The sequence below is a fragment of the Anser brachyrhynchus genome (assembly GCF_964034855.1).
Source record: "Anser brachyrhynchus genome assembly, chromosome: 1".
Taxonomy (NCBI): domain Eukaryota; kingdom Metazoa; phylum Chordata; class Aves; order Anseriformes; family Anatidae; genus Anser; species Anser brachyrhynchus.
The window spans coordinates 130,400,938-130,414,451 of record NC_137694.1 but is presented as its reverse complement, the minus strand read 5'-3'; the positions used below and the strand labels follow the sequence as shown (position 1 = coordinate 130,414,451).

Sequence of the window (13,514 nt, the reverse complement as noted above, 5' to 3'; positions counted from 1 at the left end):
TGTCTCAGGCACTGCTCTGGATGGAGGGTTTTGCTCTTATTTTATCAAATGCACCAACTTCTCTTTGGTCCAAACAGTGTGTGTTCACGTGTGTCCCCAGGTAAGCTGTCTGTTAAAGCGATGCTGCGAGACTGAGAGAAAAGAAGGGGAAGCTCTCTCTGCCCCTTGTTCTTAATGCTACCCATGTTGGCTCAGGGTGGTGGGAAATATGCCCTCTCAGCATGCAGGAAAGCAAACAGCATTGAATAAAAGCCACTGGGGCTGTTGTCCTCTTGTCCTGCTTCTGAGGATGGGGTGGAGGCTGTCAAAGTGAGGGCTCCCACTGCCTGTGCTCATCACCACCGCTGCCTTGCCAGCTGGGTGCCAGCTGCAGCTGCGCACAGGAGAGCGTTGTAAGGAGCTCCCAAATTACACAGGGACTGCAGTACAGACGGGGCCAATACAAAGGCTGAGACAGGCAAAATATGGACAAGACTGCTTGCAGGGTTTGTGTGTTTGTTTACAAAGTGCTTTTGCTATGTTGGTTTGAAAGCACTAGTCTTAAAATGGCATCTCTCTGGTGTGGATATTCTTGCACTGGTGCAAAGGTGTTTCCACTGCTACAGATACTTACAGCTCAAAGGAGAAATAAGTTACCGTACTATGAAATAGTTTATACTAGTGTTACTATTAATATTTGAACTAGTGTTACTGCACCTGTGCTACCACTTTATTTTTGCAGGCATTATCATCCCACCCCAACTGTAGTCAAACCATTTGAGATACTTTGGGTAGAACAAGTCTTAAAGGAGCTGAAACCCAGAGGGACTGGCTTAGCTTGAACCAGCAAGGTATTTAAACTAACCCAGCTGTTTTTTGCCTGGAGCAATTGAGAGAGCTGCTTTTTTTTTTTTTTCTTTTCAGGATGGAGTAGGAAGAGGGAAGAAGAACTTCTAGTAACTGTAGTAGAGTGACAAGTGGCTGAAGGCAATGGGAGAAAGCCTCTCCCATGAGCAGACGTATCCATGGGAAGCTGGCTGTTCAAAGACTGAGCCATGTCAACAGACATTCAAATGTGTACCACGCATTTATAGCTTAGCTTTTCTCAAGAGAACTGTTGCAGCATTTGTTGGGGGTGTATTGCACTCTTTTGAGCAGGGCATGAGAAAACATCCCTCTACACCATTTGTGGCCCACTCTACAAAAGTGAATACCTCTCTTCTGAGTGTTATGCTATGACTAAAACATGTACATCGATAAATAAAAATATGCATGAGTTTCTGTGAGCATTCAGGATTTTAATGCAGTGACCAGTGAATTGCAAATGCAAGTTCTACAGTATATTTGGATTTTTGTAATGAGAAAGGTTAGAACTGATGAGATGCAGCTGAGGAGCAGGCTTGAAATTTATGCTTGCTGTTAGCTCATGCAAAAAAAAAAAAAGAATAAATCCATCAGCTCTTCACCCTTTTATATTCCTTTGTGCATATTGGCTAGCATTCCTGTTTTATTTTTATTGCCCTGGTGCTGTTGCAGGGTTAACTTCAGTATCAGTTTACCAGTGGGCCATTTCAGAAGCTTTAGTAACCCCGTGCTCAGAAACAGAGGAATTGTTCCTGCAGTGTTGCTATTCACCAGATTATCAGTCTGCTCCTGTGTTGAGCTGGTTGGGAAATTACCTCTTTTGGAATGAGTCATACTTCTTATAAGAGCTTTGGAAAGCTGTGTTTTTTTTTCTCCTTAGCAGAGAGGTGGGTGACATGGAACTTGTGTTGCACAAATGGGTGAAGACCTCTCTGACATACTGCCGGCAAACGTTGCCCTGTTTGTCTTCTGAAGGCTGACTTTTCTAAATCTGCACATTCACCTTTCGTGCTGTTATGGGCTCCTAGAGTAAGGCATTAGTGTTAATGTTTGACTTAGATCTGTGGGAACGAATATTTATTTCAGAAAGCAAATCAAAGAAGCCCACTCATGTCTATCCATCTTCCCTCAGCTGTGAAACTAATAGGCAGTATCCTGAAAGAAAAACAGTTCTTTGAATATTAAAACCTGCTCCATCTGACCTTTGAAAGGAAATAGCTAGGAGACCCAAAGCTTTTTAAAAGCAGCCATTTGTGGGACTTTTTTTTTTTTTTTTTTTTAATGAAGATCTTTTGGATACTGGCGTAGTTTGGCAAAGTTAATGTTTGGTAGGTCGAGAAGCTGAGTGCTAACTGCTTCACCTTCTGACACGTATGGAGGAGGAGGTTTGAGATACAGACCTGCGGTCTGTAGAGCCTGCTGGAGCTACGCTACTTGTCTATACAGCCCAGCATTTAGCTGCATCAGGTATCAGTAGTGCCTACCTGCCACAAACCAAGTTTTGCAGCCCGCAAAACTGCCCGAAAAGGCTGGCCGAATACCGGCACAGTCAGCTTCATCTGAGCGCCCTGGTGCTGACTGGAGTAGTGCGGGGACACAAGCCGGGTCTGCACAAACCTTGCAGAGGCGGTGGTGTGAAGGAGCAGAGCGCTGTGCACTGCGCCCCGAGGAGCGCGCGGGCGGCTTTCCTCAAAGGCTGCAGGTGTCGGGCTCGGCACCCATAGGTGCCGCCCCAGGGGAGCAGCAGCAATGCCAGGAGCTGTAAAACTACTATTGAGCTGTTGGAGGAAATGTAGGAGCCTGGTTTTCAGGGCGTTACATGTTCAGCTCTAACACCAAAGTGACCCTGCTTCCCGTGGAGTGCTGTGGCCTTTACAATTTTTAAGCAGTTTGCATGCACGCCACATTTCATCTCTGTCCTCCACAAATGCAGCCAGAGGGTAGGCATGCGGGCATATAAACACAGGGACACACGGGCACGCACACACTGCTCGGCACGAGTGCACTTCCTGGCCTCGTTTCTCTTCTTTAACTTCCCTGTGCACAGGAGATGCATTGCACTCGGTCCATCTGTAAAAGTTCAATTAGCTTTGTCATTGATCCCTGCATGGGATCGGGCCTGATTGGCTTCACGTCTGCTTCTGAGGATGCAGGAATATGAGCCAGCCTGGGAGCTAATCTGTAAATTTTGCACAAAGATAATTCAGTTTAATGAAATGCCATCTTAAAACCGCAGGTGGGAACACTGTTGAGGGGCTGCATCCTGCCTGAGCCAAGACAATTACGGTGCTTGGTGGGTCCAGGGCTTGGGTTTAGACCATCACCAGGAGGAAGCTTCGTTCAGCTCCCATTTGGACATATAGCAAATCAGATTAGCTGTGGACAGCAGGGTTTCCTCATAAAATATTATGCTGGTTTATCTCAGTTCTGCAGTATCCTGGTGTGGAGAATATTTTGGTTTGGTTCAGGGGGTATTGCTTTCTTTTTCTTTTTTTTCTTTTTTTCTTTTTTTTTCTTTTTTTTTCCTTTTTCTTTATTTTCTCCTTTTTCCTTTCTCTTTTTTTTTTTTTTCCCCCTCTATTTCTCTCTCTCTCTCTTTTTTTCTCTTTTTTTCAAATAGGTGTCAGTTGCTATCATTTTGGTTTGTGTTTCTGAATATCCTTTTAGTGTTCCCAGTTAGTCAGTGCCGCTGAACCAGGACTGTAACAGTCTTGCTCCATTAGCTGTTACTGTTTGCTGAGGAGTTAATGTAAATGAGGGCAATCAGGAGGAGAAAAGCAAAGGGAATTGTGCTGTTTCTCCTGTTACAGCTATGCCTGGCACTGCACGTTTTATTGTAAGTCCAGTACTAAAGGAGATTGATAATATAAGATGAAAGGTCTGTGTGATCTCATGGCTGGTAATAATGACTGAGGGACCACTTATTTCCTCCTCCTGCTTTTCCAGTTCCAGTCCCATTGTGAATTTTTTTCACTGCAGTGCATTAAAGCCCACAGGTCTGGGCTCCTTTACAAGGCTTTTTTTGTGGTGCAGTTTCGTCTGATTGAAACCACATTTTTGTATGTGTCAAAACCAGTTGAGCAGTTAAAAAGAAATCATAATATCGATTGGATCATATTTCCTAAGTGGATGTCACCAGCTAATGCTTTTGTTATACCATTTAGCTACACAGGATTAGGCGAGTGTTTACTATTAAGCAGTTACATATGGGTTCTATTAATTCACGCGCTCTGGCAGCGCTTTTGACTAATATCTTGTCAAATAGGTTAGCATTTCAAAATGTCTCTAAATCACTAAACTGCAGGGACCCTTCGTTTTCAAAGCAAGAACTAGTCCACTTAGCGGTCCACAGGTTAGAGTAGTGATGACATCTGTGGGACTTGCTTCTGTTCTTTAAAAAAAAGCTTTGCAAAACAAAGTACTTGTTTTTTTCCTCATTAGGCTTCCTGCAGTGTGTGACAAGGAGTACACGTGGTTCACAAAAAGAGCAAAAAGAGCTAAAGGTGAAAAAGATGGCTTTTGCATCTCCTGTTGTCTTCTGGCACACATCTCTGGGAGTGAAGTGCTTCCCTTCTTCCCAAACTTTTTTTCGTTCCTTCTGGAACAGGCTCCTTGTCCTTTTGTCACTCTAAATAAGCACCATTTCACCTTTGATAGGTACTGGTTTGATCTCTGCTGTCATGGCCTGTGATGAGCCTTTGTTCTTGTTGCTCTCCCACCTCTTAAGCTCTGGGGCCTGTTTTGAAAGTACTCCCATCCTCTTTGGAGCCAGTTTTGTTGGGAGGGGAGGAAGAGAGGAGATGCTGTGAGGTTTCAGAGCCACGAGGTTTGAAGGACACTTGTCACCTGCCCTATTCTCTCTCCTTGCTTTCCACTGGGCTGTTTTCACAAAGGTGCTTCCAGAGGCCTCTCTTCTTGCAGCTCTTGCAGCTCTTTCCAGTGGGAAGATGACGCTTCTTTGGAGAAGCAAGAGCTCGGTAGGGGCAAGGAGCAGCTCAAGCACAGCTGTCTCACAGCCCTGGGACCTGGCACCTCCGCAAGGTCAGACTGATGCACCATCTCTGCCTCTGGGTTGATGCTGCTGCCAAAAACTGTGTGGCAGCAAAAGGGGGATCAGCACACCTCTTGGTAGGGGCTGGGAGGTGCCCCTAGAGCGGATCTGGGGACAAAACAACACTGTCTCAGGAAGAAACGCAGCAGGTGAAAGAATAAACAGTAAGGCACAGGTCACTATCTGCTTTCTCAATGTAACCTCAGCTGTAAAATCATAGGAGTTACTGTTTTAAAACATGATATGCTTTCACTGAGCCCTTCCCCAGGAACATCCACGATGAGTCCTGCTTTGGCAGTTGGTTATTGCACTTGTGTTCAATCTGTTATCAAACAAACAAACCAAATATCGTCCCCCTCTAACTGCTCCATCTCCCCGACACTGCTACCATCTCCAGGGAGGAGCGCTGTCTTTGGTGTTTATAAAGCCACTAGTATGTGGCAGATACGGCCTGAAAAACTGCAGTGAGAGTGTCCTGATCATGCTCTGGCCTTTTCTTATTTAGCCTGTTTTTTTTGTTTTGTTTTGGTTTGGTTTTTTTGTGGGTCTGACGTATGAGCATGCCTTGCAGAGCCAGGACGGGGCTCATTTTCTCCTCTTGGCTAGTACTTTAAAGCAAAGTTCACACTGGAAGAGCTGCTTTTGCCTCCTGCCCAGCTCTTCTTCAGAAGGGAGCTTTTCTTTTCCCTGTCTGAATGGGTTTTTGGTAAACATGTCGTGTTGCAACAGAACAAGCCAATGAAAGTCAAAACTTCCTCTTTTCCAGTCTGTAAACATTTCCTGGAACAATATGCTCGGCTTTGAAATCCTTTCCAAAGAGTATCTTACGACCTCCCTCCCTGCCTCCCTCCCTCCCTGCCTCCCTCCCTCCCTCTTTCTATGAGTCACTCGATCAGAGAAGCATTCCCTTTTCGTCTGTTCAAGCCACTTCCAGGCAACCTTGTTAAAGCAGTAAGGATTTAGTGCAAGGAGAACCACTGCCAGGCTATAGCCATTCCCCCGGGACACGCAGCTGGTTAGCTGGAGCTGTTCAGCTGCAGCTTCTTGGGAGTCTGTGGGCTCCGGTCCCAGGCTGCAGTTTCTTGGAGCAGGAAATTTTTCTTGGACACCACGCGCTGGTCAGAAGGATAAAGTTCATGGGCATAATACAGTAGGCTGCACTTTTTTTTTTTATTGCATACTCCTTCTAAAACAAATAAGTTAGCTATTCACTCCTTCTTCCCTGTTGGTAATCTTGGTAATCCATTACATATTAGACCTTACTTCATTGTGTAGCAGAAGTTAAAACTGAAAGGGAGCTTAGATAATAGGAGGGAAATAAGCAGTGGTTTAAGCTCTCCGCTCTTACTTGCTCAGAGTGCACTTGCTGGGTCTGTGGGTTAGCCCTGTGATGGGGTCATGCCAAAGGCAAGGACCCCAGGTGCATGGAGCAAGTGGGAAGGGTGCTGTGGAGTCACTGGCTCAGAAAACCAGAGTCCATGGGGGTGGTGAGGCGGCACTGCTGCCATGGTACATGGGGAGCACATCCAGGAGGGCAGCCTGGCCACGTGCTCGCTGCACGGCTGTTGGAGACATTTCTTCTGGGCTCCCCAGTGGTTGTGACTGCCCATCATTTGTCAGGGCCGGCAGAGGGGTTCAAGTTCTCCAAGGTGTCCCTGAGCCCCAAGGTACCACAGGGCCAGTGTTGGGTCAGGAGAACAGTCTCAGGCAGCGGCCCTGGTGCTCAGTTAGGTTATGGGGATACATGCTAAACCTGCAGCTGTATTAAAGGCTGCCCTTTACTGTAAAGGAATTTGAGTTTAACTTTCCCAATTTAAGGAGGTGTTGGGTGGAAAAAGAGTTAAAGCAATTACGAAGATGTACTCTTCCACCTTTTGGAGAAGAGATGTAAGAATCTGTTAGCAGCAGCTTTGTTAAGTTGCCTGTGTCTGCATGCAGTGCTTTATCCCTGAACTATCACCATCCATATTTATTCTTGCTTAATGAGAAGGGAAGCTACTTTTTTTCCTCTCTCTTTTCCTTCTCCTTGCAGTGACTTCAACCTGACATACTGTGTAGCAGAGATGGGTGTCAGCAGGATGTACTTCTGGGGCGGCTGTGCATCTCTGGAATTTATTTCCCTGGCTTGGTCTGAGCCCAGCTTTGTGGGTACGGTGCAGAAGACATCCGTTCAAGAGCACTGTGGCTGTGCTTCCCAGACCAATTAAGGGGTAGAAAGGATCTCTTTTTTTTCAAGGTGGTTGGCTGGAAGATTTCCTTTCTAATGATGATTTGAAAGCTCATGGGGTTTGGCTGTATGATTAATTATGCGTGAAGATGCCTAGAGCCTCCAAGAAGCATATGATTATTATTTATTAAAGTCAGAATACCAGTAAATATAATGAAGTGGAGCTTTAAATAAGGATAGAGGAAAAAAAAAGGATTTTTTTTTTTCTACAAGAACACAAGCAGTTTTGCACTGCTCTGGGACTGTGTGGATGAGGGAAAGTTGAAAGAACAATTGCTAGTGCAGAGCAGGAGCCCTAATTCTTCCTGGGCAAATGTTCATGTTTGTGCATCTCTCCCACATAGTTTCCTTGTTTCTGGTCCAATATAACTGAACACCTTTTCCTGAAAGCCAGCAACCTGCAGAACACTGTGGTGCTTCCAAAAGCGTTCCAAGGACGTGGAGGAGCAAAATCAAAAGGGAGGTATGTTGAGTTATTCTAGGGAATTTTACTATCAACTTCAGCCTGAAAGGTGAAAAACAAAAATAAAAAACCCACACAACTCATCTCCTATTTTCAGTCTCTTTCTTGCCATACATAACAATTAAAATCACTCCTTCATTTTCATGGGAATAACGTAAGGGGTGTGACTGAAAAGCAACTTTGAGAAAGTAATAGCACTTTGTTCTGCTTGACTATCCATCTGATATGGACTTTGCCCTCTACCAGTGTGGCTGGAGTCTGTTCCAAGAACTATGGAGTCAGAGAAGGCTTGATGTAAAAACAAATACTTGAGTGCAGGAGAGGCAGCCTGGTTGTTGTAAATGGCTTTGCCTGCCAAAAAGCTGGTAATAGCATGTTGGCCAGGCATCTTTGCTTTCCTAATTGAAACCACAGGCTTTTGATTACAAACGTTAAGAATAACACTGCCTCATCTAATTTAAACCCCCTTCTAACTTCCACGGTGTGATTTCTTGCTGGAGTGCTTGCCAGTGCAGGCTTTCATCCCCGTGCCCTCTTCTTTAATACTTTGGACCACTGCATCCTCTCATCAGCTCAGTTATTCCCAGCACCCAAGTTCTCTGTGGACTGACATCTAGAGAGAATCTGGCATTCATGTGAGAGGTTTTGTGCAACTTTAGGTGTGGAAAGAAGTAGTTCACTGAAAAGAAATGAGTAAGTAACTAATCTAGGATTGGTGCTGTTTGGCAGTTGATAGCATATGGCACTCTTTTTTTTAGTTTTCAAACATTGATTGTGTCAACATCATCAGAGATGTACCAATATTGTCATGTTTTGGCATTTTTGACCAGATAAAGGAGCTGTGCCATAAGCAGAAAAGGTTGGTGCTAGACCAGAAGGTGCACACAGTGGTATTTTGAAATTGGAATTGGACTGCAGACTCAGAAAATCACTGAGAAATATGTGGGATATCCAGGCTTTGCACATAGCCTGTCCCAAGACACAGTGGACAGTGGACACAAGGGAAGTCCTTAATCATTTTATATTCAGGCCGTGTTGGTTTGGAATATTCTAAAGCATCTTTTCCATCAGAAAATGCCAACTCTAAATCAGATGAGTCAGTGAAACTGGGTTGGTTACAATGTGATTTTGACAGATACCAGGCAACTTCCTGAGAAAACTTTGTCTGCAGGGCAGTATCTGAAACCTGCCTCATTCCCTGCCAGCTCCCTGCCTAGCCAGTGGGCTCATGAGAGCCAGGACCAGGGGAATCTCAGGAATCTCTGTGTCCTTGGTAGCCTGGTCTTGCTGGCACCTGAGCTGTGGCTGCAATGAGACCCAAGTGGTAAGGTGCTCTCAAGCCTGAACACAACCTAACTCCTCTAAAACTTTGCAGCTCCACTTCCTTGAGCACTGTGTGTCCTCCTGCTCCCATCTGCAAGGGCTCCAGGGACCTGCAGGAAGATTTTTGAGAAATGACAATGTGAAATAGGGGTACTTCATGCCTATGCCAAGCACGGACTTTGTAGACGCACTCTTGTAGGTAGGAGTGGCAAATTGTTTACCTTGGACCTACAAGTCTATATCAACAGGTTTGCAGTAGATTGAAGAGATAGCTTTTCATATTGATTAAAATCAATGGTCTCTTGTCACCTTTGGGCAGTAAGGTACCAGTGTATGCCATGCTCGCTGTCTTTGCAAGTGCTGTGAAATAATTTCAGTAGTATTTCCACTTAGTAGAACCAGCCTGTAGCTCCCAAATATCTTCAGTTGCAGAATGTGTGGGATTAATTTCATCTAAGATAGCAATGGAGCAATGGTTAACATACAGTCCCCCCCCCCCCCGATATACCCACCCCCACAAAAAACGAGCTGGCAGAGTAGCTAAGACAGTGCCTCTTTCAGATAATGTAGATGTTTCCGCCTTCCGCTGAGTTAGCTTTTAGCTTTACCAGTTCATTTTCCTAGGCTGTTTCATATCAGAGGCTCTGCTTCTCTGAGGCAGTAAATTTTAAAGAGGCAAAATGGGGAGAGTAGTAAAAATTTCAGATTCTGAGAGCCTTTTGGCTTTCACAGTGCTCTCTGGAAATCTATGATACCCTGAGATTAGGATGTGGAAGCCACATTGCACTGCTTAGTTGAGCCAACACATGCTTAACTAGTTGTAAATTCAGTTTCTCAGTGAGTAGGAGTCCATCAGCAAGGTTAGCATCCAAGTTGTCCATCTGTGCTAACTTAAGTCAATCTCTGTTCCTCTACTTTCGTTTAATCGTGTGTTTGTCAGAAGAACCAAAAGCAGAATGTCTCTGCTTCAGCTAAACCAAGGGGAAGGAATAAAACCTCTTTTTGTTTCTCCAGAGACTTCCTTTCCCCATGGGAGTCTTGAAGTTATACCAATCAACAGCTTTGAACTGCTGGCAGCAACAGCTGGGAGAGATGGCGTGCCAACGTGGGACTTGACATACCACCACCTTTTCTGCCGTCAGAGCTAAAAAGCTCATTTTTAACACTTTGGAACAAATAATATGTTTAAATAGCCATTAATTTGTAGCTGACACCTTCTCTCAGTGCTTCTGAAAGCCTGTGTATTTCCTTTGCAGAGTGTCATGCTGCTTCTGTTTAGAAGCTAATAATACAATTTTCATAGTCATTACACAGGCTGTTTGCCTCTGAGGTTTCCTCAGAGTTTAAGTGGTGCCAGAGCTTCTTACTTGAAGCTACAGCAAACTTTAAATGAACAAAATTTGTTGGCCACTGTGGTGATGAGGGTTGGGATAGGGAAGGTACCCGTGTTGGGTTTACGAGGCAAGATTTTGGTAGCAGAAGGGCTGCTGGAGTGGCCTCTGTGAGCAGAGCCCAGCAGCTGCCCCATGTCAGAGCAGAGCCAGCTCCAGCCAGCTCCAAAAGGGACCTGCAGCTGGCCAGAGCCGAGCCAGGGAGCGACGCTGGGCGGGCCTCTGGGAGAGCAGAGTTAAGAAAGGGGAAAAAAACTGCTGTGTGACAGCAGCTGGGGGAGCAAGGAGTGAGAAGCAGCCCTGCAGCCCCCCAGGTGAGTGCAGCAGGAGGGCAGGAGGTGCTCCAGGCAGGCAGCAGCAGTTCCCCTGCGGGCTGTGGAGAGGCCCCTGGTGGAGCAGGCTGTCCCCCTGCAGCCCATGGGTCCCACACGGAGCAGATCTCCACGCTGCAGCCCGTGGAGGAGCCCCCGGTGGAGCAGGTGGATGTGGCCTGGAGGAGGCTGCGGCCCATGGAGAGCCCCCGCAGGAGCAGGCCCCGGGCCGGAGCTGCAGCCCGTGGAGAGGAGCCCACACTTTGTGAGTGATCTCTCTGTCCTTATCTCAACCTTCAAGTCCTTTTTTTTTTTAATTTTCATCATATTTTCTCCCCCTTTCCCTTTGAGGAGGGTGAGTGCGAGAGTGGCTGTGGTGGAGTTTGGCTGCCCAGCAGGGTAAAATCACCAAAATACCTACGGAAGGGCTTGAGCTTCAATTAAATATTAAAATCTTAACAGCTCAGGGTTTGGTTAGAATGGAGCCCTCTAACTACCCTGCAAAATATTTGCAGACCAAGTTAATGGTGTACAGCATGACATTTGACTCACTTTGAATCCAAAAAGATGCTTCAAGTTATGGTATGTTACAAGCCTTTGTCCACTCATAACAATTCCCCTTGCCAAAGGTACAGGGAGGAGGATTAATTGAAGAGTGACTGGCCACCGTTATTTTTATGATGTCTATTGTCTGACTGACATAGGAGATATGCCTTGAATCTCAAGAGCAATAAAAACCCAATGCAGATGCAAGGACAGAGAATAAATTCTTGCAAAGTTTGCATCCCTGTCTGGTGTAGGTTGGTGCCTGTCTAGTTTGGGAGAACATGAATGCCAGCCTCACTCATGTTTGGTTAGGGTTAAGCCTTCCTTCCCCATCATCTGCTACTAGAAAAAAAATGAGTAAGGTTGCAGAAGCACACTCTCAAAAGCTAGGAAATGCCCTTGTGTCTCTGCACTATAGCAAGCTTTAATTACCAGAATAGTAGTAATTATGGCATGGAAAATTTCAGCCCAAGCACTTCGAAGTTTGAACAGAAAGCCTTAATAAGCAACTGAAAAGCTACACTGAGAAGGGTTGCTTTCTACCTCTAATAACATGCTATCGGATCCCATATGCCATATCAGATCTTAACATATCTTTGGCTCCCTCTCCATACACTCACTAATTAACATAAATGTTCCCAATCCTGCTCTCTTGGTAGCCTGGTAAGTTTTGGGGGCAGTTGTGCAGCTTGGGCTGTGGCATGGCAAGGAAAGAATGTTTTTTATATGATTTTTTTATATCTGAGACTGTGGGCTTGAGCAAAGGGAGGCTGCTCCTCATGAAGCAATAACTGGGCCCTCATATTGCCTGGCAGGGGATGGCTAATTTCACTACAGAATACATATGTGAGTTTAAGCCCTGTCTTGCTGAAATTGTGATCAAGACTGATTGAGCTTTCATTACTGAAAAAACAATCAGCCTGATAGTCCAAACCTGACTGCAGCCCCAAACTACATCTGACAAGGGGGTGAGACATCAAATGGGAGACTTATCTGTGGATTCTTACAAATATGTATGCCTGATGTTTGCAGTCTAAAGAACGCTGCTGGTGCTGTGCTCTAAGGTACAAGAATCCACTTGTCCTTGAGGCTGTCCATGGAATTTTCTGGAATAATTGTCGATCACTTTTGCAGGTTTCAAAAGTTTCCAGCCCTTGTGGAGCCTGAAGGAAATCGTGCGACCGTGAGCCGATCCTGCGCGACTGTAGAGCAAATGCTGATGAGAGCGCTGGCAGCTTTTGCTGCTGCTATTTCTAATTCCGTGGGTGGCAGGGAAACAAGCAGGAATTAGGTCAATTTAGCTCCGCTGCTGCTTGGGAAAGCGAAGAGCAGCTGCTGAGACAACCATGGGAGCTATTCCCTCTCGGAGAGCGCAGAGAAGTGGAAGCTGGGGGGTGGGTTAGGCCAGTGAGTGGGGATGTGAGGAGCGGGGATCAGCTGCCGGAGTTGCCTGGACTAGGAGCAGGCATTGCCTCAGGTGGAGCAGGCGTGCGTTGGCTGTACGCTCATGTAAATAGGTCTAGGGATGAAGTAACAGCAAAGTCTTGCATCCTGGGAAGGGAAAAGGAGGGAGATGTGTTTAGTTTTTTTGCCTGCAGCTGCCCTGAAAATGTTTCCTCTTCCTTTACCCTCTCCTGTTTGTATCTGCAGTTCTGAGACAGGGCTAAAATCTGTATTTAGGGGGAAATACAGATATTGTGGTTTGGTGCTGGCTAGGTCTTTGGTAATGGAAAAGATACAGAGGAGATGATTTCTAGCTAGAGCCTGTGCAAAGCAACCAGGAGGACATATTCGCTGTAGGGCATTGCGTGGATGCTGTACTGCATAAGTGAGGGCAGCTCTTTGGGAAGATGTAGGTACCCTAAACAAAACACAGCTGTGTGGGGGAAGACTGCATCATGGGCTGCAATTGCTTTCTGCTTAGAGGGACTTATATTCTTTTTTCTCCTTCATTCATCCAGATGAGTTCCTTGGGTCTACAAAACCATGCCTGCAAAACTGGCTGTATCAGCAGGATCGGTGGGCAAGGAGGAGAGAATATGGCAACACAGGGAGCCCGCGGGGCTGCCGAGCTCTGCTCCAAAACCACGAATGAAGAGGGAAAGATTGCCTGTAGTAAATATAAGATTTCCCTCACTTTCCCCCTTCAAATGTAGCATCTGAAAGAAAATCCTGTCTGGATCCCTGCAGAACAGCAAACACCCACTTCAATTTGCTGTCTCCGTGGTGGCTGGCAAGGCTCCAGCCAAGCCTCCACCATATGCACAGCCCCAGAGGTAGGCTCCTGTGCTCCTGCTAGTAGCAGTAGCACAAAAGAAAGGAAGAGAACTTGCTCTTCTGTTTCATAATCCATTGACTT

The 13,514-nt window shown here is 45.9% G+C and overlaps 1 protein-coding gene and 1 long non-coding RNA gene across 3 annotated transcripts in view; one reads left to right on the top strand and one right to left on the bottom strand.

The window, feature by feature from the left end:
- Positions 1–13,514, top strand: part of NHS (NHS actin remodeling regulator) — a 249,242-nt gene that overhangs the window by 44,711 nt on the left and 191,017 nt on the right. The gene's annotated exons all lie outside the window — the stretch shown is intronic.
- Positions 1–13,514, bottom strand: part of LOC308199292 — a 161,694-nt gene that overhangs the window by 37,525 nt on the left and 110,655 nt on the right. The gene's annotated exons all lie outside the window — the stretch shown is intronic.